Here is a 25,269-nt window from a genome sequence, read left to right as displayed (position 1 = left end):
CTACATCACATATTCATTTGTAAATATGGTTACACTCTGAACATTTCTAAGGTCCCCCCTCTCCTCTTACAGAAGAAAAGAAGGAATACAGATGTGAGTTAGTAATGCCTATCCACCACCTTTTACATATTTCAAGTGTTAAGGAGAAGCTTCTGGAAATAAAATGGGAATTCCTGGAGGAAAGGCGACATACTTTTCGAGAAACACTACTGAGAAAATGTAGAGAACTGGCATTTGAAGCTGACTGCCAAAATGATTCTACTACCGCCAACACACAATGCGCATAAAGACACAAAGATAAGATATGAGAAATTTGGATTCACACGGAGGTGTACAGACATTTGTTTTTCCCTTGCTCTATTTGCAAGTGGAACAGGAGAGGAAATGACAAGTAGTGGTATAGGATACCCTCTGCCAACACAGAGAATTGATGTAGATAAAGATGTAAATAGAAATTCTTCTGTGGAATAGAAGGAGCTGTCAAGGAGAAACTTTCTCACTTCGTTATCAAATTTTAGTGAATGATCAAAAATTTTTGTTGGACCATTGCCCCACTTTTTGTGCTAAAGACAACCTTGATGTGGAGTAATGAATTGTCATTTTTTCTTCTGGTCTTGTAGCTGTGTACATCATTATTTCTTTTGAACTGTAGTGGAGTATTTGCAACAAGCTTTACAAGGGAATAAATATACTGTGCAGTAGTCAGAATGCCCAACTCCTTAAATAGATATCAACAAGATGATTGTGGCTAAGTACCACATATTATTCTCGCAGTGCATTTCTGAGCAAGGAAGACTTTCTTTCTTCAGAATGAGTTGCCCCAGAACAGTATTACATATGACATTATTGAATGAATATACGCAAAATTTCTCAAATTACTGATTTATGTCTCCCCAAGATCTGCAATGATTCTACGTCCAAATGTGGCCAAAATAATTTGTTTACAGTGGTTCCAAAATGTGCTTTTTCCAGTTTAAATTTTCTGAGACATTAACACCTAGGAATTTTGAAGTTTCCACCCCATTTATAGTTTCCTCACCATGTGTTACATTTATCATTTGTTTAATGATCCTACATGTCCAGAACCGAATGTGTTCAGTCTTTTTAAAGTCGAAGATGAGAACATTTTCAGAAAAACAGTCAATGATACTTTTAAGAACTATGTTTGCCATTTCTTCTGTTTCTGCATGTATGCTTGGATCTATTACAGGCTAGTATTACCTGCAAAAAGAACTCATTCTGATTTTTGTACATTAGACAGAAAATCACTCACATGTATGAGGAACAACAGTATACCTAGGATTAAACCTTGTGAAACCCCCATACACGATTTCTCTCCAATTAGAATTACGTCCCTGAACTATACCAGTTAAATTACGAATCACAACTTTCTGTTCTCTTTTGGTCTATTACAAGCTAGTATTACCTGCAAAACAAACTCATTCTGATTTTTGTATATTAGACAGAAAATCACTCAGAATTATGTCCCTGAACTATACTGGTTAAATTGCGAATTACAACTTTCTGTACTCTTTTGGTTACACATGGTTAGATATGACTTTCACCACTGGTTGGCTATACCATCAATCCCATAAAACTGAAATTTATTTAGGAAATACTGCGATTTATGCAGTCAAATTCCTTAGATAGACCACAGAAATTATCCATCGGTGCTATTTTATTATTCAAAGCTTGTAAAATCTGGTGAGTGAACATTAAAAGGCATTCTCAGTACACCAATCCTTCCATAACCCAAACTGTGACTTTCTGGGGATATTATTGTCGCTAAGGCGAGATACTACTCTAGAATACATCACCTTCTCAAAAACTTTGGAAAATGATGTCAGCAGTGAAACAGATCAGTAGTTAATGACATCTCTCTTATCACATATCTTAAAGAGGGGTTTAATAACAGCTTATTTCAGTCTCTCTGGAAAATGCTGTGTGTTGTTGACGCATTGAATATTTCAGATATGATGAGGTATATTATATGGGAACAAATATTTAGTACACTGTCAAAACCACATTAGTTTGCATTTTTGAGAGAATGCATAATTTTCTTAATTTTGAAAGGAGACATTAGTGATACATTCATATGATTGAATTCCACGAGTGTTACTTTATCAAAATACTACTGTGATTTTTCTCTTGAGCTGTTTATGCCTAGGCTTTCTAATATATTTAAGAAATGATTATTAAATACATTTGCTATCTGTGGCTCAATATGTACATCTAAGAATTTTGAAGTTTCCACTCTATTTATTATTTCCTCACTGTATGTCACACTTACTATATTAAAAGAATTTGAGAAGACAAACACAGATATGTTGAACTTTTCATCTATGCTTTCACATCTGTACACACAAATCCACGTTGCTTTCCCCAATGCATTCCTAAGGCGTGCTGTGTTTTGATGCCTGAAAGTTCTTCCTATTTTCATTGTTTATGTTTCCATTGTCAGTACTGAAGATATTTCAAGAAGTCATTCTTAGTGGTCACTGAAAGCTGTGTTGATATTTCTAGCTGTGTATTCATGACTTTCCTTGTTTATCAATACCATATCAATAGTGGTGAGGAACACACTTGTTACTTTGGTGGGGGAATTTACAATACGGAAGCGAGTTGCATGTTCCAAATATGACCATAAGATCATTTCTATCTTTTGAAACATGCATGTATATGATGAACTTTTCATCTGTGCTTTCACATCTGTACACACCAATCCATGTTTTCTTCCTTAATAAATTCCTAAGGTGCTCAATGTTCTGATGGCTGAAGGTTCTTCCTACCTTCACTGTTTCTGTTTGCATAGTTATGCTAAGTTGCAGTCAATGTTAAAATCTAAACATATTATAACTGTTTTGTTCAAGTCCCTGATACCATCAAGGCTACCTTCAAGTTTGTTAAAAAATATTTTTATGTTTGAGTTTGCACTTCTATACAGGCAAATATGATTGTTATTATTGAGGTTAGCTGTAAAGTAGAAATTTCAAAGCCACCCTCTTTTCCCAATTTTTCCAAAGATTTTAAAGCAGCAATAGTTGACACTGTCTTTCATAAATATACAAATTTCTTCAGGAGTAGAAATTTTTCTACAGAAATGAGGTGTCACAACACAACCTGTATATCTGTAAAGTTGCTAACATCTCATCAGTCAGCAATGCTCTCTAAGGACACTTTGACGAAGCAATATACACTGAAGACTTCCAGTTGGCATTTTTGATTCATTACTCATCTTTATTTGTCTTTCTTTTCATTTTTATCAGAAGAGCACTTCACGGCTGTACTATGGTGCTGCTGTCTGACAGATTTCTAGGTTTAATATTTAGATTTATGTTTAGAACAGAACAAAAACAGCTTAAGTCTTAAACTTACATTATACCCTTGTTTGTCTGTCTGTATGATGATAATGAGTTTTATTTTCTCACACCAAGGTGAGTAGCAACTTTCCTTCTCATAATATTGTCGCAGAAGAAACTGAGTAGCAGCGTGGTGTAAAGGTCATGTTGTATGTTAACCAGGAACCTAGAAACGACGGAGAGACTCCGTCCCCGCCGCAGCCGCAGTGGTCCACAACCCTACGATGACTACCGCAGTCCACTTCAGCCCTCTGCCACCCGACACCGAACCCAGGGTTATTGTGCGGCTCGGCCCCTGGTGGACCCCCCAGGGAACGTCTCACACCACATGACTGTAACCCCGACGTTTGTGTGGTAGAGTAATGGCAGTGTACGCGTACGTGGAGAACTTGTATGCGCAGTAATCGCCAACATTGTGTAGCTGAGGCAGAATAAGAGGAACCAGCCTGCATTCACAGAGGCAGATGGAAAACCGCCTAAGAACCATACACAGACTGACTGGCTCACCGGACCTCGACACAAGTCCGCCGGACAGATTCGTGCCGGAGACCAGGCGCGCTCCAGAAAGCTGTGCATTAGACCGCTCGGTTAACCAGGTGGGTTAAACGACATTATACTAAACCGTTTCATGGAGGGTCGTCAGTTCAAAAATCACCTAGACTGCACAATTTTAATTTCTATATTTGGTTTCAGTATATTCTAGAAGTATCCACAGATATCAAGAATCACTGTACTGGAATGGTCTCCAGCTGTATAAATACTGTATGTGTTCTGGCCGGAGGCAGTTCGCTCCGCACTCTTGCATGTGCAAGTGCTGAATAAACCTTCGTTAAGTGAAGTTAGTGTTCGTCATTCATCTAATTATACCTTCTTCTACGTAACATTATTCTTGTGGAGGCACTGGGTATTGGAACTTGTGATAGCGCACATTATTGACGACACAGTGGCTCCCATCAGGCCACGACAGAGCTGCTGTTTACTTGGCGAGAAACCCGAGTTTGAGCCATATTCAACAGATCACAATCAACGGGAGACAGAAGAAGAAGAAGAGGAAGTTATGATATCAGCAACTGTGTGCCACCACATGAGACATCCTTCCGGGTTCCTTGGTGATGATCGCCAGGATCCAAATAAGTGCCTGAAGGTATATGAGCGTATAGCAAAATTTAACAAATGGGATAACACCGTTTGTTTGGCCAACGTATTTTTCTACTTGGAGGGCACTGCCAAGCAATGGTATGAGAACAACGAAGAGAAGCTCACAATCTGGGAAGTATTCTAGGTGGAACTGCACAAGTATTTCAGCGACACACAACGACAGAAGAGCAAGGCTAAAGATAAATTAAAGTGCAGGGCACAGTGTCAAGGAAAAACTACAGCATCCTACATTCAAGACGTCTTGGAGTTATGTAAAATAATGGATCCTAGAATTAAGGAGGAAAATAAGATTGCACATCTCATGAAGGGTGTTGCTGAGGACATGTACCAAGCCCTACTCCTTAAGGAGGTTTCGACAGCAGAAAACTTCAGAAAATGGTGCCAGTATATCGAGACAATGCCTCAAAAAATAATTACACGCAAGAAGTTTGAACGGCTTCCAAATGTCGTATCAATGTATGTGATGGAGGAAGCAATTGATTTCACAAGTGTTCTTCGTCAGATATTGAGAGAAGAAGTTCAGAAGACACTTGGATTGCACGGCGAGCAAAAAACCAAGACGCTTCAAGAGGTCATAAGGGAGTAAGTGGAACAGACATAAAATCCAATCTCTCATCCTTCATTTCCCTTTAAAACGGTGAAAAAATCGAGACCCAGGTGGAGTTACGTTCCTACAATGCCGCATGAGGAACCTGTTTGTGCACCAAGGAAGACTGCTGTCTGGAGGACCCAGGATAACCAACCAGTATGTTTCCACTGCAGACGACTGGGAGATGAGGTGCGCTATTGTCGAGAAAGGCGGCGGATATTTGATGATGCCCGCGTCACAAGACAGCAGACCGATCTTAGCCGACACCAACTCCGGGACAACGAAGATGAACAAGAAGATGTGGGTGCAGGACAACGTAGGTCACCATCGCCGCCAGCTAGCCACTGGAGAGGACACTCCCCAACATGCCGATCTACATCTACATGGATACTCTGCAAATCAAAAGTGCCTGGCAGAGGGTTCATTGAACCACCTTCACAATTCTCTACTATTCCAATCTCATATACCACGCGGAAAGAATGAACACCTATATCCTTCTGTACAAGCTCTGATTTCCCTTATTTTATCATGGTGATTGTTCCACCCTATGCAGGTCGGTGTCAACAAAATATTTTCGCATTCGGAGGAGAAAGTTGGTGATTGGAATTTCGTGATAAGATTCGGTTGCAACGAAAAACGCCTTTCTTTTAATGATTTCCAGCCCAAATCTTGCATCATTTCTGTGATGCTCTCTCCCATATTTCGCAATAATACAAAAAGTGCTGCCTTTCTTTGAACTTTTTCGATGTACTCCGTCAGTCCTACCTGGTAAGGATCCCACACCGCGCAGCAGTATTCTAAAAAGAGGACGGACAAGCGTAGTGTAGGCACTCTCCTTAGTAGGTCTGTTACATTTTCTAAGTTTCCTGCCAGTCTTTGGTTAGCCTTCCCCACAACATATTCTATGTTTTCTTTCCAATTTAAGTTGTTCATAATTGTAATACCTAGGTATTTAGTTGAATTTATGGCTTTTAGATTAGACTGATTTATCGTGTAACCGAAGTTTAATGAGTTCCTTTTAGTACTCATGTGGATGACCTCACACTTCTCGTTATTTAGGGTCAGCTGCCACTTTTCGCACCATTCAGATATTTTTCTAAATCATTTTGCAGTTTGTTTTGATCTGATGACTTTATTAGTCGATAAATGACAGCGTCATCTGCAAACAACTGAAGACGGCTGCTCAGATTGTCTCCCAAATTGTTTATATAGTTAAGGAACAGCAAAGAGCCTATAACACTACCTTGGGGAACGCCTGAACTTCTGTTTTACTCGATGACTTTCTGTGAATTACTACGAACTGTGACCTCTCTGATAGGAAATCACAAATCCAGTCACATAACTGAGACAATATTCCATAAGCACGGAATTTTACTACAAGCAGCACGGAATTTTACTACGAGCCGCTTGTGTGGTACCGTGTCAAAAGCCTTCCAGAAATCCAGGAATACAGAATCGATCTGAAATCCCTTGTCAATAGCACTCAGCACTTCATGTGAATAAAGGGCTAGTTGTGTTTCACAGGAACGATGTTTTCTAAACCCATGTTGACTGTGTGTCAATAGACCGTTTCCTTCGAGGTAATTCATAATGTTAGAACCAATATTTGTACTAAAATCCTGCTGCATATCGATGTTAACGATATGGGCCTGTAATTTAGTTGATTACTCCTACAACCTTTCTTGAATAGTGGTGTGACCTGTGCAACTTTCCAGTCTTTGGGTACGGATCTTTCGTCGAGCGAACGGTTGTATATGATTGTTAAATATGGAGCTAATGCATCAGCATACTCCGAAAGGAACCTAATTGGTATACAGGCTGGACCAGAAGACTAGCTTTTATTGACTTGAGTTGCTCCACTACTCCGAAGATATTTACTTCTACGTTACTCGTGTTGGCAGCTGTTCTCGATTCGAATTCTGGAATTTACTTTTTCTTCTTTTGTGAAGGCATTTCGGAAGGCTGTGTTTAATACATTTGCTTTGGCAGCACTGTCTCGATAGTATCTCCATTGTTATCGCGCAGGGAAGGCATTGTTTGTTTCTTGCTGCTAACATACTTCACATACGTCTAGAATCTCTTTGGATTTTCTGCCAGGTTTCGAGACAAAGTTTCGTTGTGGAAACTGTTATAGGCGTCTCGCATTGAACTCCGTGCTAAGTTTTGAGCTTCTGTAAAGCACCACCGATCTTGGGGATTTTGCGTCTGTTTAAATTTGGCACGTTTGTTCCGTTGTTTCTGCGACAGTGTTCTAACCTGTTTTTTGTACCAAGGAGGATCAGCTCCACCATTTGTCAGTTTATTTGGTAAAAACCTCTCAATTGCTGCCGATACTATTTCTTTGCATTTAAGCTACATCTGGTCTACACTTATATTATTAATTTGGAATGAGTGGAGATTGTCTCTCAGGAAGGCATCAAGTGAATTTTTATCTGCTTTTTTGAATAGGTATATTTTTTGCTTATTTTTCGAGGATTTGAGGATTACAATATTCAATCTCGCTATGACAACCCTGTGTTCACTAATCCCTATATCAGTTTTAATGCTGGTTATTAACTCAGGATTATTTGTTGCTAAGAGGTCAAGTGTGTTTTCACAACCGTTTACTATTCACGTGGGCTCACGAACTAACTGCTCGAAATAATTTTCAGAGTATGCATTTAGCACAATTTCAGATGATATTTTATGCATACCTCCAGAATTAAACATGTATTTTCGCCAACATATCGAGGGTAAATTGAAGTCACCACCAACTATTATCGTATGAGTCGGGTAAATATTTGAAATCAAACTCAAGTTTTCTTTGAACCTGAACTGGGAGGTCGGTAAAGGGATCCAATTATTATTTTATTCCAGTTGCCAACAATGACCTCTGCTCGTACTAACTCACACGAACAACCTACTTCAATTTCGCGACAAGTTAAACTACTTCTAACAGCAACAAACACACCACCGCCAACCATGTTTAGCCTATCTTTTCGGAACACCGTTAGGTTCTTCGCAAAAATTTCAGCTGAGCTTATATCCGGCTTTGGCCAGCTTTCAGTGCCTATAACGATTTGAGCATCAGTGCTTTCTATTAGTGCTTGGAGCTCTGGTACTTTCCTAACACAGCTACGACAATTTACAACTGTTATACCAATGGTTCCTGTATCTATGTTCTTCCTGTGTTCAGCCTGCACCCTTTGTCACCAAAGCCCATCTTGTGTTTTCCCAAGACCCTCTAACATAAAAAACCGCCCAGTCCACGCCACACATACCCTGCTACCCGTGTAGCCGCCTCCTGCGTATTGTGGACACCTGACCTATTCACCGGAACCTGAAACCCAACCACCCTTTGGCGCAAGTCGAGGAATCTGCAGCCTACAGTCGCAGAACTGTCTGAGCCTCTGAGTCAGACCCTCCGCTTGGCTCTGTACCAGAGGTCCGCAATCGGTCCTGTCGACTATGATGCAAATGGTCAGATCTGCTTTCATCTTGCAAGCAAGACTGGCAGCATTTACCACTTCTGTTAGCTGCTCAAAACCAGAGAGAATCTCTAATGATCCAAAGCGACACACATCACTGGTACCAACGTGAGCAACCACCTGCAGTTGGCTGCACCCTGTGCTCTTCATGGCATCCGGGAGGACCCTTTCCACGTCTGGAATGACCCCACCCAGTATGCACATGGAGTGCACATTGGTTTTCTTACTCTCCTTGTCAACCAAGTCCCTAAGGGGCCCCTTAACGCGCCTAACGTTGGAGCTCCCAACTACCAATAGACCCACCCTCTGTGATTGCCCGTATCTTGCAGGCTGAGTGGTTTCCTCTGAAACAGGACAGGCGACAGCACCCGGCTCAGCAACAGTGTCAGCTGCAGACAGCACCTGGAACCTGTTTGTCAGACAATCTGAGGAGACTTTACGTGCGGCCACCTGGGAAGTCTTCCGCCACCTGCTTCGCCCCGGGGCGACCTCTCACTCGACCACAGGTGAGGGGTCAGCTTCAGTGCGAGCAGTAACTGGGTTGGCCACCGGTGAGGACCGATCAGAGGACTCGTGACGCGCTGAACGTCTGTTGGATCCCCACAACCGGCCCACAACAGTGGTGCCCATCCACTGCAGCCTCAAGCTGTGTAACCGAAGCCATCACAGCCTGAAGCTGAGAGCAAAGTGTCGCCAACTCAGCTCGCATCCGCACACAACAATCGCAGTTCCTGTCCATACCAGAGACCGTAGAAAACTAAACTATGCAGATAAACAGACTATCGGCACGTGCTGCGCAACTCTAATGTAGACCCTGACGAAAACGCACGAACTGGGTCTAGTAATACGCAGATATTCAAGAACCTAACTACCAAAGCACTCAGGTGAAACTAAATAATTTGCCCCTGATAAGGAACTTGTAATGTATCACAAAATCGGTTTACTTTCTGACGCAAACGAAAACACGAGAACTGTGGCTATTAGATTTTAAATTTACACGCAGAAACCCTAGAAACTAAACTATTAAAGCACACAGATGATATAAAATTCACTCCTGGTTAGGAACTCGTAAATATCACAAAAGCAGTTTACTTATCTGTTGCTGCATCTGTCACGGTCAGCTACTACTGCCCGATTCAAGGTCTCTAGTGCCGTTTAGAAGCTCCAACCCATCACCTAGCTGCCGCAACCCGGAAAACCAAAGGGTGCGACCTTCCTTGGAGCTGAGGCCGCTGAAGAAAAAAAATCCTCCGCCGTTGATCACTACAAAAATGATAGGAAACTATGTCAATATGGTAATGGATGGCTGACCAGCCCAAGCTCTTGTGGACTCTGGAGCACCATAATCAGTCACCTTGGAGAAGTACCATCGCCAGTTGCAGAAAACCGTATTCGTTAACAACAAAACATCTCTGCTGAAGGTGCTAATGGAAAATATGTAAAACCTACAGGAAAATGTACCATTCGTGTGGGTATAAGTGAGCATACACAGTCCTTAGAATTCATCATCTTACAAGAGAGTGTCATGACGTCATTCTCGGATGGGACTTTTTGAAAGCTTCTCAGGCAATTGTGTGTGTGTGTGTGTGTGTGTGTGTGTGTGTGTGTGTGTGTGTGTGGTTTGAGGTTTTCGGGCGCTAAACAGCGTGGTCATCAGCGTCCAAACGCATAGAAACAGAAACACATGCGGTGAAGGGACGAAGACGGACAGCGAACAAGGAGAACGGCTAAAAGACACAGGCCTGATGCAGTTCTAAATCCTCACATACAGAGGCAAAACAAGTGGAAAAAGAAACGCACTAAAAAAGGAAAGGAAACACAAGGAAAAGAGAACAGAAATCGAAGTGAAACAAGTAGGTAATCGTGACTGGCGGACCTCTTACCTAAAACCTGGGTGAGCCAGTCACCCAGCAGCACATTAAAATCCTCTCCCTAAAATCCGAGGCAACAAATTGGACAGGACAGAAAACCGTAAGACCTTAACCACAGTCGTTGGGTCGTCTTGCAAAATAGAGGGCAAATCCGGTGGCAAGGAAACCACCGCCCTCTGGTCAGAGAATAAAGGACAGTCAAGTAAAATGTGGCGGACAGTAATCTGGACACCACAAGCACTGCAGATTGGGGGGTCCTCCCGCCGGAGTAAAAAAACCATGCGTTAAGGGACTGTGCCCAATGCGGAGGCAAGTGAGGAGAACCTCATCCCGCCTGCATGACTGGTAGGACGTACGCCATGGCCGCGTGGTGGCCTTGACCAAACGCAGCTTATTTTCACGAACTGCCAGCCACTCCTCTTCCCATTGACACATAACACGAAAACGCAAAAGAGAGGTAACAGTATGGAGGGGGACGGCACATTCAACAACGTGAGGGAGGGAACACATCTTTGGCAGCCACATCCGCCAGTTTGTTTCCCCTAATACCCATGTGCCCCGGCACCCAGCAGAAAGAAACCTCCTTCCCCTGCCATTGCAGGTGGAGTAGGGCATCATCGATGTTCTGGACGACCGTATCCGCTGGGTACAAATGTTGCATAGTCTGAAGGGCACTCAGGGAGTCAGAACAGATGAGAAACTTAAAAGACTGGGAACACATCTCATCTGCTCCAATGCCCGCACGATCGCAAACAATTCGGCATCAAAGATGGTAAACGCTGCGGGAAGCCGTAACTTGACGACTCGATCAGGGAAAACAACAGCACAACCAACAGAGTCCCCCTGTTTAGAGCCATCCGTAAATACTGGTGCATGGTCGGGATGCTGGTTTAAAATATCGTAAAATAAGGAGGTAAAAACAAACGCAGGAGTGCAACTCCTCCGGTACTCTGACAAGTCTAAAAGGACGCTGGACCTCTGGAGCAACCAGGGAGGCAGACGGGTAAAACCCTGGAGTTGGGGTGCCATACGCTCCACACCAAGGGACTCAAGCAAATGCTTGGCACGAATTCCAAATGGTCTCGTTGCCCTGGGACGACTGGGAAAAAGACGTTCCATAGGCGGTCGGGAAACAGTAGGGTACGCAGGGGAGGTAGGACAGGCATGAGGAGTTTCCGCCAGTTGGCGAGCGGCAGTTCCCCTGCCTCAGCACACAGGCTGGGGATGGGACTGGTACGGAAGGCCCCAGTGGCCAGTCTGATACCCTCATGGTGTACTGCGTCAAGAATCTTCACATACGAAGGCCTCGCTGACCCAAACACGGTGCATCCATAGTCCAGACGCGACCGGACGAAAGCCCTATAAAACTACAGCAGACGCGCCCGATCTGCTCCCCAGGACCGATGGCTCAGACATTTCAAAATATTCAGTGCCTTCAGGGCCCGCACCTTGAGGTCTTTAAGGTGCGGCAACCACGACAACTTGGAATCAAAAGTGAGGCCCAGGAAACTCACAGTGTCTCTAAAAGGAAGAATGGTGTCCCTCAGACACAATTCAGGGGAGGTAAAAGCACGTCGAGAACAATTAAAATGGACACACACACATTTGTCTGCAGAAAAGGTAAAACCCGTCTTCGCAGTCCATGCCTCTAATCGCTTTATCGTAAGCTGCAGCTGCCAACTAGCAGTGAGAAGACTGGAGGAAGAACAGAAAACAGCAAAATCATCCACACACAAGGAGCACTGGGACGGACTCCAGATAGTGGACGTGATACTGTTAATGGCGATGGCAAAGAGGCTGACACTTAAAACGCTTCCCTGAGGAACACCATTCTCCTGCACGTACAAATCGGATAGCACATTACCAACCCGATATCGAAAGAGCTGGCGGGAAAGAAAGGACCAAATGAAGATGGGGAGATGGCCACGAAACACCCACTGATGGAGTTGATTGAGGATACGGCGGCGCCAAGTAGTGTCATACACCTTATTAATGTCAAAGAATACACCTAGACAATGCTGGTTACGTAGGAAGGCCTGCTGGATGGCCGCCTCAAGCAGGGTCAAGTTGTCTATAGTTGAACGACATCTCCAAAAGCCACATTGAGAGTGGCTAAGGAGCTGCCTGGTCTCGAGCAGCCAAACCAGGCGACAGTTGACCATGCGTTCCAATGTCTTCCCGACACAGCTCGTCAAAGCAATACTCCGATAACTAATGGGATGCATTCGGTTCTTTCTCGGTTTGAGGAGGGGAATCAAAATCGCCTCCCTCCACGAGTCAGGGAACGTTCCGGATGACAATATCATATTAAAACAATTCAGGAGAACTTCTTTGGATGGCAGCAACAAGTGCTGCAGCATGCTGTACAGGATTTGATCATCACATGATGCAGTATCATGAGCCACAGACAGCGCTCAATCCAGTTCCCACATTGTGAAGGGGCAGTTGTAGGGTTCAGAATTTGGAGACTGGAAGTCCAAGTGATCCCTCCCGATGGCAGTGCGGTAGCGGCAGAAATCTGGATCACAGTTAATAGTGGCAGTAGATTCCGCAAAATGCATGGCCAGTGTCTGGGCAATGTCTCTCGGCGCCGTGAGTAGACAACCCTGATGCAGCAATGCCGTGACAGGTAGTTGGCTGCATTTCCCGGAAATCCTCCTGATGGCTTCCCATACTTTCGTAGAACTAGTGGAGCGGGAGATGGAGTTCAAGAACGATTGCCATGACCGTCGTTTGCTCTCTTTAATCACTCGCCGCGCCTTGGCCCTTGCCACCCGAAAGGCCGCGAGATTGTCAGCTGAGGGACGGCACTTGAAGCGGCGCAGAGCTGCACGGCGGGCTCGGATGGCTGAGCGGCACTCAGTGGTCCACCAAGGGACAGGACGCCTCTTGGGATGACTTGAGGACCGTGGGATCGACAATTCAGCAGCATGGGAGATCACGGTTGTAACATGGTTGACCCATTCGTGGACGCTAGCACGGTGTTCCAAAACAGCTAAATGGCTGAAAAGTGTCCAGTCAGCTCTGCAGAGGTGCCACCTGGGCGGCACTGGTAATTCCACAGCCTCATCCAGGAGGCGAATCCAAAGGAGGAAGTGGTCACTAGAATGGAGGTCAGCGGAAACCTCCCACAGAACAGAATCCGCAAGTGCTGGAGAGCAAAAGGAAAGGTCAATAGCTGACGACGACCCAGAAGCAGTACAGAAATGAGTGGGAGCACCAGAGTTGAGGATGCACAGTTCTTTGGATGCCATGAGGCTTTCCAGAACACGACCCCTGGGGCAAGTAGTCGTAGAGCCCCATAAGACATTATGAGCATTGACGTCCCCCAGAAGGAGAAATGGGTGGGGGAGTTGGCTAATAAGGTCTGTGAGAGCCTCCGAGTCTATTGCATCCTGAGGCGGTAAGTAAACGGAACAGATTGTGAGCCTCCGCCACACAAGAAGGTCAACTGCAACTGCTTGCAAGTCCATAATGAGAGGGAGCTCAGATGAGTGGTGCATGTCACGGACAAAAACCGCAACACCACCCTTTGCCCTTTCCCCCATCAGATCACCTTTTCGATACACGGTATAGCCCCGTAAAGAAGGAGCATCAGTGGCCCAAAAATGTGTCTCTTGGAGACATAAGCACAAGGGGCGCTCTCGTACAAGGAGTTGTAATTCGGCCACAGGCGTCCTAAACCCATTCAGGTTCCACAGTAATATGGGAGCCAGTGATCAGGATGGCTGAATTTTCACCCTGCCTCTGTGCTTTGGAGGAGAGCCCAAACTGGCCGGAGATTTATTCCTGTGGCGAGAATATCGCCCCCGGTCGAAATCAATGTCCATCAGCTCCGATGGCGACCCAAGCGAAATGTCTTGGGGGGCTTAGAATGCAGAACCTTGTCAACAGTTGGAGCTTTACTCGCCTGGGCAGAAGGCGCCATACGGGGAGGGGCAGGAAGTACCCCAATGTCAGCAACCACAGCCTTGTCCGACGTTGTGGGAAGAGCTGCAGGTTGCAAAACATCCGCAGCAGCACAAGTGCACTGGCAAACGCAGGTATTAGTGCTGACACTAGCAACCTCCGTTTGTGTAGCAACAGTGGCCAACTGTACTAGTTTCTGCAGAGCGGAAGTGAAAGATGTTGTAAACACAGGAGGCTGCATGGCCTTAAAGAGCTTCTTGGCCTCACCATAGGGGATGCGCTTAGATGTTTTGATCTCCTGTATCTTCCGTTCCTCGAGATAGATGGGGCAGACCCGGCTCCAGACAGGATGACTCCCAGAGCAATTCACGCACTTCACAGGCGATGAACAATCAGCTCCTTCATGGGCAGGCTGACACATTTACCACAAGTGGCTATCCCATTGCACCCCAACGTAGTATGCCCAAAGCGCTGACATTTAAAACAGTGCATTGGGTTGGGGAAATATGGCCGTACTGGCAAACGTAAGAAACCCGCTTTAACGTGCTCTAGGAGTCTCGGGCAATTGAATGTGACAATAAACAAGTCGGATTTGACTAGGTCCCCATCGACTCGTTTCATAATATGCTGCACGTCGACAATACCTTCGTCAGCCCACTCAGATTTCAACTCGTCCTTGGGGATATCCACCAAGTCCCTACATGTCACAACACCCTTACTATAGTTCAAAGTGGAGTGGAGCTCGGTCTCGATAGCGTACTCTCCGAGACAGGTTGCTTTCCGAAGAGAAGTGACTTGACGGGAACTAGAAGTTTCAACTAACAGAGTCCCATTGCGCAGCCGCTTCACAGATTTCAGTGTTCCTGCAATTCCCTCAAGACCCTTGTGGATGTAAAAGGGAGAAACTCTCTCAAAGCTACCTTCCTTCCATTTGACAATCAAAAACACATTCTGGTTATCAGCATGTGCTCTGTTACGACAGTCTGATAAATCTCTAGTAACACCAGGCGCTGGAGAACTTGCAGCACGAAGTCGCTTTTTCGATGGGGTGTGTTTTTCTACCAGTGGCCCACCCAATCCACTGGTAGGGGGAAATGTAGAGGTCGAAGGGTCCATTGTGGTCCCACGAGCAGCTAGGGAACTAAAGGTCCGCTCAGACAGAGCCCTGCGTGCCTGAGTAAGCCTTATACAACTGGGGTGCGGCAGGTGCCCCAGAGGTTGCCCGCTTGCGACTGTTCCACCCCAACAGCCATGCATCTTATAGGCGCGCAGCACATCGTAAGATTGAGGGGTTTTTATAGAGGTTTACCTTCCTCGCAATCCAGGCGGTCAAGCCAAGATTACCATTCCCCGCAGCACACAACATTCCACCGCCACGCCATGCGGTGGTCGCTGAAGCATGTCCGGGGGTTACGGTGACAGAAGACTGGCGGCGCTGACCAGTCCCCAGCTAATGACCCCGGGGTCGCCAAGCCCGTACTCAGCAAATGAATGCTGAGCCCCTGGGGGGTCTCAGGCAATTATAGATTGTGGTCACTGAAAGATCATGCTAGACGAGATGAGATATTGTGGACAGGTAGATGCGCATCTGAGTGTGTAGAGACTATGTGTGCTGGATGAAGTGATCATTCCTGCAGTCAGCGCTAAAAAGATAACTGTCACATGTCATGCTACGCATCAACTCATGGATCTTGTAGTGGAATATAAGAGAAGCATACCACCGAAGAATAACTTGCTCATCCCAGCCTCTGTTGTCTCGTTTAAGAACAGATTCAGTGAATTGTGGGTAGTTAACTGTCACCGAGAACCACAGATCCTTCCAAGATTCTTGTGCGTAGAAAATGCTGAGCCATTAATTGAAGATCAGCTGAGCATCACAGAAATCCCCCATGCCGAGTCTGTGGGTGAAATTAGTGCCACCACTACGAGACAAGATCTTCTAGCTGGACTGTCACCAGATCTCACTATGGAACAACAGAAGATACTACTTGCCATTCTTCAAGAGTTCTCTGAATGCTTCAATCCATAGATGAAGAGCAAATTATACGAACTGACAGTGAAGACCAGATTAGCACTGGAGACCATCAACCAATAAGGCAGAGAGCATACCGTGTATCAGCAACAGAACATCGAATAATTCGCGCCGAGGTAGAGAAAACGATGAAGAATGACATCATTCAGCCTTCACAAAGCCCATGGTCATCACCAGTGGTCCTCGTCAGGAAGGAGGATGGCAGTTGGTGCTTTTGTGTTGATTACATGAAGCTTAATAAAATAACTAAAAAGGACATTTACCCTCTTCCACAAATTGACGATACACTAGATTGTCTGAAGGGGGCTAAGTTTATCTCAACCATGGCTATGTACTCAGGCTACTGGCAAATCGAAGTAGATGAGGCTGATCATGAGATAACTGCATTCATCACCCCTGAAGGCCTGTATGAGTTTAAAGTAATGCCGTTTGGTTTGTGTAATGCACCAGCAACTTTTGAACGGATGATGGATAATCTTCTATGTCACCTGAAGTGGACAATGTGTCTTTGTTATTTAGATGACATTATAGTTTTCTCAGAGACATCTGATGAACATTTGAAAAGACTGAGGGCCATTCTTCAGTGTCTCCAACAAGGCGGACTGAAACTTAATCCAAGAAAGCGTCTCTGTGGAGTAAAAGAAATCAAAATACTTGGACACCTTGTGTCAAACGAAGGTGTGCAGCCAGACCCAGGAAAGGTGAGATCTAAGTTGTTAAAAGCTGATGCTAAATTTATCTGGGGTGGTGCTCAACAAGATTCTTTCAATGTGCTGCGAAAAGCTCTGATGACTGACCCTGTACTTGGTCTGTATGATGAAAGAGCACCTACAGAACTACACACAGATGCCAGTGGGTATGGGATCGATGCTGTTCTGGTGCAAATTTCGGATGGGAAAGAGAAGGTTATAGCCTATGCTTCTAGGGCACTTACAACAGCCATGAGAAACTGCTCAACTACAGAAAGAGAATGTCTTGCTGTGATCTGGGCCATTTGCAAATTTCGACAGTATCTCTATGGAAGGCCATTCGCAGTTGTTACAGACTCATCATTCACTTTGTTGGTTAGGTTAGGTTAGGTTAGTATTGTTTAACGTCTTGTCGACAACGAGGTCATTAGAGATGGAGCGCAAGCTCGGGTTAGGGAAGGATGGGAAAGGAAATCGGCCGTGCCCTTTCAAAGGAACCATCCTGGCATTTGCCTGAAACGATTTAGGGAAATCACAGAAAACCTAAATCAGGATGGCTGGAGACGGGGTTGAACCGTAGTCCTCCCGAATCCGAGTCCAGTGTGCTAACCACTGCGCCACCTCGCTCGGTCACTTTGTTGGTTGACAGATCTTAAGGACCCAACAGGACGACTCGCCAGGTGGGCACTACGTCTTCAAGAGTATGACATTACCATAGTATACAAAAGTGTAACAAAACACCAAGATTCTGACTGTCTATCAAGAAACCCTGTGGAAGACCATCAAGACTTTGATGAAGATAGTGACTGTCTCGCTGCACTCCAGGATCTCTCTGCTGAGCAGAAGAAGGACGCCAAGATATCTCAAATTATGCTTGCCTTAGTCAGAGGATGTGAAAGGACAATTTAAGGTAGTTAATGGATTACTTTGCAAGAAAAACTTTAATCAGTTTGGAAAGAGGGGGCTACCAGTGATTCTTTAAGATATGCGCTTGGATGTTCTACGGAAATTCCAAGACACACCTGAAGCCGGACATATATGATCTATTAAGACATACAATAGAATCTGCAAGAGATTTTTATGGCCTGGTTTATTTAGGAGTGTCCGTCACTATGTGTCGCACTGTCCAGAGTGCCAGAGGGAAAAGGCAGTTCCTCAGAAACCACTTGGCCAACTCATACCAATTCCACCAGCCGCAACGCCTTTCCAGCGTGTTGGGATTGAACTCCTCGGACGATTTCCAATGTCTGCTAGTGGCAATAGATGGATTATTGTTTGCATTGATTATCTGACACGCTATGCCATTACAAAAGACATGAAAAGAGCCAAAGCATCCGAGGTAGCCAAATTCATCGTGGAAGACACTGTATTAAAGCACGGTGCCCCAAGGTGGATAATTACAGATCAAGGGAAAGTTTTTCAATCAAATCTTGTGACAGAGATAAACCGTCGGTGCAACATTACTAATCACATGACAACTGCCTACCATCCGCAAACTAACGGGCTTACTGAACGCCTTAATAAGACCTTGGCCGACATGCTATCAAAGTTCGTCAATATTGAGCAGAGCAACTGGGATGAAGTGCTACCTTTCGTGCCGTTTGCCTAGAACACCACCACACAAGACACCATCGGACTTATGCCATTTTTACTGGTGCATGGTCGTGAGGCAACTACAACGATGGACAATGTGTTTCTGTTACATCCTGATGACATGGACAACAACTACATCGGCCAGGTGTTAACCAGAGCTGAGGAAGTTTGGTATTTAGCTCGACTCCACACGCTGCAGGTTCAATAATATGATCGCCGAAGGTATGACGCGAGCCACTGCCCTGTTGTCTACAAGCCTGGTGACCTAGTCTTGATCTTCACTCCTGTTTGGAAGCTCCTCAGGCGCTACTTTGGACCTTATAAGGTTGTGCCACAGTTATCTGATGGTACTTATGAAGTTGAAGATTTCAACCCCACCACAAGATGATGAAAGATCAGAGATACAGTCTACATCCTTCAAATGAAGCCCTACAAGGATCCTGCAACCCAGGGTAAATTCGAAGCTACAGCGACAGGCAGCAAGTAGAAAGGTGACGAAGAGCATAGCAGCAAAAGAAGTACTAAAAAAACCACCGCCAGGGCGAGCATCAGTCATCGGGAGTCGGAGTATACAGGACTGATGACTCGTTCCCGGACTAGGAGGGCGTAACACTGAGACGGTGTTCTCTTAAAGAGGGAGTAATGTCGCAGAAGAAGCTGAGTAGCACCATGGTGTAGTGGTTATGATACTAAACAGCTGCATGGAGGTTGTGAGTTCAAAAATCACCTGGACTGTACAACTTTAATTTCTATATTCGGTTTGAGTACATTCTATAAGTATCCACAGATGTCAAGAATCATTGTACTGGAATGTTCCGTAGCTGTCTATATACTGTATGTGTTCTGGGCAGAGGCAGTTCAGTCTGCATGTGCAAGTGCAAGTGCTGAATAAACCTTCGTTAAGTGAAGTTGGTGTTCATCATTCATCTAATTACACCTTCTTCTACATGACAATATTGTTAATTCCATCCTGGATTTTCCATTGTTTGATTAGGTTTTCATTGACTTATCACAACCTTTAACATTGATTTTCAAACAGTTTTCTGGATAAAGTCCATTGTATTATGGCTCAAAGTCAGCCTTGGATCAGAGCAGAAAATACACACAATACACAAAGTTATAGATCTTAATGTAGCATTAGTGCGGTAAGCAACATTTTCATTAATGGCATGTTGTGTCAAGGCTGCCTGAATTATAGGTTCACAGTATCTGGAAAGGTGGTAAAGTATGCCAAGTCACTGCCTTACGATAATCACAATCTGACGATAGTGACTCTAGGAGGAACCTTCCTTCTGCTGGCTGTGTTGTATTACAACAGCTTTAATGTAATTTCACAGTCATTTGTACATACAAACACCACTTTTGAAGACGGCCATCTCTATAATGGGCTTTCATGAATCGTCATTACTTCCACATGAACTTCCGTACTAGGTGCATAGTATTAGGTTGGTACGACCTGATGTTGGATGTAAAAACTTCTCCTCAAGATGCTCCATAATTTTATCCTCTTTCTCACCCAGCATCACCCTGAGCTGAGTGACCTCCTCATCAGCAACAAGCTGTAGATTTTGTGTCTATTGTTCTCTGTTTACAAAGACTGCCGACTTCAGTGTTTTAAGCAATATTGTTTTACATGTTTTATCAAAAGTCTCACACTGAAACACAAGTATATTTTTAATGTGGTTTCATGAAAGAATTTTGCTTTTGTGTTTTATGTACACCACTGGGCATGATCAGAATGAAGAGGCAAACCCACATGCACATTTATGTGAGTGTCAGCACTCAAGGCAGTACCTTTGTAACTACCATGAAGACCGTGGCCGAGTGTTAACACACATAAAGGCTTGTTTCCTTTTGTTGTGTGTCATGCCAAGCAGTAGAGAAGCTATGGGAGCCAGTAAAATTTTCAGGCAGTACAATGGTAGTACATCAGATGATGATAATGGGTTTGATGCTTTATATACTATGGAGAGACAAGTAGAGCTCATTGCTGTTATAAAGGAACAAAAACAAATAATTATTTCAGATTTTTTAAACGGGTAAAATTTAAATTGTTTTACTTCCACATTTTGAACAATATAAAGAACAAACAATGGAAACTCCATGTAGGAATATCAACAATGTAGGAAAAGACAGACTGCTACTTACCGTAAAGATGACACCTCAAGTTGCAGATAAGCACAATTAAAATACACTCACATAAAGCTTTTGGCCACAGCGTTTGCCAGTAAAAGAGAGACGCACACCATTCACACACACAAGCAAGTGCATCTAAGCACACACGACAATACACATGGCCCAAGATGTTGGAGTTGCCATGTGTGCATGAGGTGTGTAAGTGTCTTAATTGCACCTGTCTGCAACTTGACATATGTTCTTTATGGTAAGTAGCAATCTGTCTTTACCTACATTGTTAACAATATAAAGAGAATGACAGTAAGAGTAATTAATTCATTTTCACCCGTTGTGTTTCCTACACTTTCCCGCATTTTACACTTTTCTGGGTCAGTCCGCTGAAAAACATAAAAAGGGGTTTTACTGTAGATAATAATACACTAATCAGCCAGAATATTATGACCACTGACCTACTATTGATACAAACCCATCCAGGCAACAGCACCGTCACCTGGCAAGGAATGACTGCAAGTCAAACACACACAGGGTGCATGTAACATCAGTGAGCATGCTGTCCATGCGTAGAATAGAGAAGGTGCACGATCTATCTGAGTTTGAGTGGAATGGGCACAAGACCATCTGCGCTGGACATTCCCACAGTGGCAGAGTGTTGCATGGTCTAATGAATCCCAGTACCTTCTTCATCATGCCAATGGGGAGGTGCGCCGTCTTCCAGGGGAACAGCTCCTTGACACCTGTACTACAGGAAGGAGAAAAGTTGGCAATGGCTCCATTATGCTCCAGAGAACATTCATGTGGGTGTCAATGAATCCACTGGAGTTTGTGCATGGCACCTTGACAGCTAAGGAGTATCATACAGTGGACAGTGGCTGCAGACCGTGTACACCCCTTTGTGACAACGATGTTTCCTGGCAGCAGTGGTATTTTTCAACAAGATAATGTGCCAGGTCACAAGGCCAGGAATGTGATGGAGTGGTTCGTGGACCACAGTGGTGAGTTTCAATTGATGTGTTGGCCCTCCTCCTTGCCAGATCTGAACCCAATGGAACACTTCTGGGGTATGTTTGAACATGGCATTGGAACTCATTGCCCCCTCCCTGGAATTTATGGGAACTAAATGACTTGTGTGTGCAGGTGTGATCCAAATTCCCTCCAGATGCCTACCAAGGCCTTATTACTTGCATGCCACAATACGTTGCCGCTGTTATGCGTGCCAAAGATGAACATACCGGCTATTAAGTAGGTAGTCATAATGTTCTGGCTAGCCAGTGTATGTGGCTCCATATGTCTACAGGTCAAACAATTCCCGCAAATTACAGGAAGGTAGTTAACATGCACACAGCTGGCGCCTGATGTGTGTTCCAGCGGGTACAGATCGGGCACATTTTCTGGCCGAGACATTAATGTGAATTCAGTATAATGCCCCTCAAACCACAGTAGCATGATTCTGACCTCGCAACATGGACAGTTATCCTGGTGAAAGATGTCACCACCACAGGGGGAGACTTCAAGCAGAAGCGATACTGGTGGTCTCCAATACTGTTCACATAGTTCACTTTTGTCATGATTACTTTGATTACCATCACAGATTTCATGGAAGCCAAACTGAATGTACCCCTTCACATAATTCTGCCCTCAACCAACCTGCATCTGTGGTGCGATGCATGTTTTGTGCAGCCATTCACCTGGATGATGTCATGTAAGGACCCAACCATTGAACTGGTGTAACGAGAAATGTGATTCATTCGACAAGCAACACGTGAAAACTCAAGTCATGATGTATCCACTGCAATCATAACTGATTATGTTGTTGGGTCAATACAGGAATATGTAGGGGTCATGTGATGTGGAGCTCCATGTTCAACAATGGTCTTTGAGCAGTGTGCTCTGAAACAATTTTGCCTGCACCAGCATTGCTCTCTATTATCATATCTGCCACAGTTTGCTACCTACGCTGTATTACGCATTGAGGCATCCTCTAACCTCTATGTTTTGTGATGAGACGTGGTCATCCAACATCATATGGCCTCCTCGTTATTTCACCATCTTTCAATCACTTTCAATAGGTGCTCACGACAGTAGTAAGCCTACAAGAGATGAGCTTTGCCATTTCAGAGATTCTCATTTCCAGCTGCAGGGCTATAACAACATGCCCCTAGTTAAAACCGCTTATATCAGTGGATTTCCACATTTGCGGCCTGTATCTTCACTACGATGACTGCCTATTCATCTCTCTTCCACTTACATTTCCTTACTGCATCACGAGCCTGCAATGCCACCTCACGTTGGGCAGTGGTCATAATGTTTTGGCTCACCAGTGCTATGTGTTAATTTTTTATTAATTATGACTGCGTACAACTACAACGGAATTTTTTATATTTGTAGTAAATTAATTTATTTGGCTGACTAGCAAGATCTGTAATGTTATGGTGAACTTACTGATGTTAAGTCTGCAATACTGTTTACATCTCTGAACTACAAAACAAAGAGAGTTTTGGCAGTCACTGATGTCTGGGATCAGATGCGGTGTGTCTCCAGTAAACTGTATTTCTGTGATAAAATGTGCATTAATGTAAGTTATTTGCAGAATATGTAAGGGAACAACACTGTATATAACTTATTACAGCTCCCAAATACAGAAATTAGGAAAAGTCATTATTAACTGCCACTCCATGCACTAGTTTTAATTACTAGTATAGTAACAGCCTTCAGAGCCTTAAAGATACATTCAGAGTAGTATATTACTCCAAGTAGATGTTACTAGGTTAAAAGTGATACAGAAAACTACAGTACTGTATAAGTAAGAAGACATGTGTTCTGTGCACAGAAGGGTCACAGAATACTTTGCAGCATTACCAGTACACTCTCTGTCTCAAACCCATGCCTCATGCTGCAGGCAGTACCTGATCGGATAACTAGCAACATTTGGGTCACTTTCACGTCAGGTTACTGTTTCTGCTTCTGACTCTCTCCAGAAAGATGCATATGTTCAGAAAAACTTCTCAAAGTAACATATGTGTTTGATTTCTCACCCATAACGAACACTGTGGTGGCCACGCACCCCCCCCCCCCCCCCCCACCAGAGCTTTTCACTGTGCATCATTCCACTATCCATTTTCCTATGTGCACATCGTTAATAGTAAATGAGAAAATGCAATAACATGCTAAAGAACACCAATATGTGGAACATCCTGGTCAACCAGTGCCACAGCTGGACAAAAGGGCACGGTGTGGGAGGAGGAACATCTGTTATGCTTAAAGCACTCTCCAACAAGATACATTTGTACACAATCCTCAGATAATATAGCTACAAAAGTTAGCTAACAGAACAGTGCAACTTTGGCTTCTACAGCTCTTCCGGGGCAGTAAATACTGTGATTAGTGACAACACGACGGCAACCTGGTGGTATCCAAGAAAACAAAACAAACACATATTCACACAAGCAGGCACACCTCACACACACACACACACACACACACACACACACACACACACACACAACTGCTACCTCGTGCGGCTAAGGGCAGTCTGAATGGCCAGGGATAACAATCACATGGGTATGAGGTGTTCCTGCTCGAGTGACATTTTCTTTCCTTTCTGAAGAAGGCTTTGGCCGAAAGCTCAGCTTATACCCATCTTTTTGTTGTGCCTCTCTGCAACTCAATATGTCTTCTTAACACTGGCTTGAATGTCAGCTATTATCATCAAAGCATTTACTTTTACGTGAATTAAGTCTCACCACCTGTGATGGTTTTTCCCAGAAAAGAAATGTCTACATTTTGCATTTCAATCAAATCGTGGCAGGTGTACTCGAAGTATAGTTTTTGTTAAGGGATCAAGGTGCACTGGAAAACCTCTGCATACACTTTTTTCTTCTTCAAGACATTCTGAAGCATGTCTTAAACACTTGAACAATGGAAAGTCCAGGATAAAAACTTGATTAAGAGATGTTGCTCCATTACCATTTCTGACCCAATAAAATTGACACACTACAGTCACTACTTAACACTGCCTGGTCACAACTGACTTGGTAAATGTTTATAGTCATTACCTCAAGCTGCCACTGTCATTACTGTGTTGTCATCACATATACACCAGAAACAGAAGCAGTCCATGTCTTTTTGGACAGACTGTGAACAGTGAAAAGAAAACCAAGAACTGCTAATGTAAGAATTCAGAGGAGATTTACTCAAAAAACCTTACCCACAAAAACAAATGCACACCTGGCACCATGGCAAGGAAAGTGCAGACCTCAAATGTGGACGACACTAAATGTGCTTATTCCCCTAACTGTATATATGACATATGAATTCCCATACAGGATAGTTGTTATATACAGTCACTCCACTACCAATCCATTATTTTCCCCTGGCAAGCAGTTCCAATGAAATGTGAATTTTATGTGAACAGTATGGCACACTATAGTCCAAAAACATATTCACAAACTTGTGAAGACTACAACAAG

The 25,269-nt window shown here is 44.1% G+C and overlaps 1 protein-coding gene across 1 annotated transcript in view; it reads right to left on the bottom strand.

Moving 5' to 3' along the window:
* Nucleotides 1-25,269, bottom strand: part of LOC124775430 — a 78,489-nt gene that overhangs the window by 29,166 nt on the left and 24,054 nt on the right. The window lies entirely within an intron of this gene.

The sequence above is a fragment of the Schistocerca piceifrons genome, chromosome 2, assembly GCF_021461385.2.
Source record: "Schistocerca piceifrons isolate TAMUIC-IGC-003096 chromosome 2, iqSchPice1.1, whole genome shotgun sequence".
Taxonomy (NCBI): domain Eukaryota; kingdom Metazoa; phylum Arthropoda; class Insecta; order Orthoptera; family Acrididae; genus Schistocerca; species Schistocerca piceifrons.
Note: the sequence above shows the minus strand (reverse complement) of the source record. Positions and strands in the feature narration are given on the sequence as shown.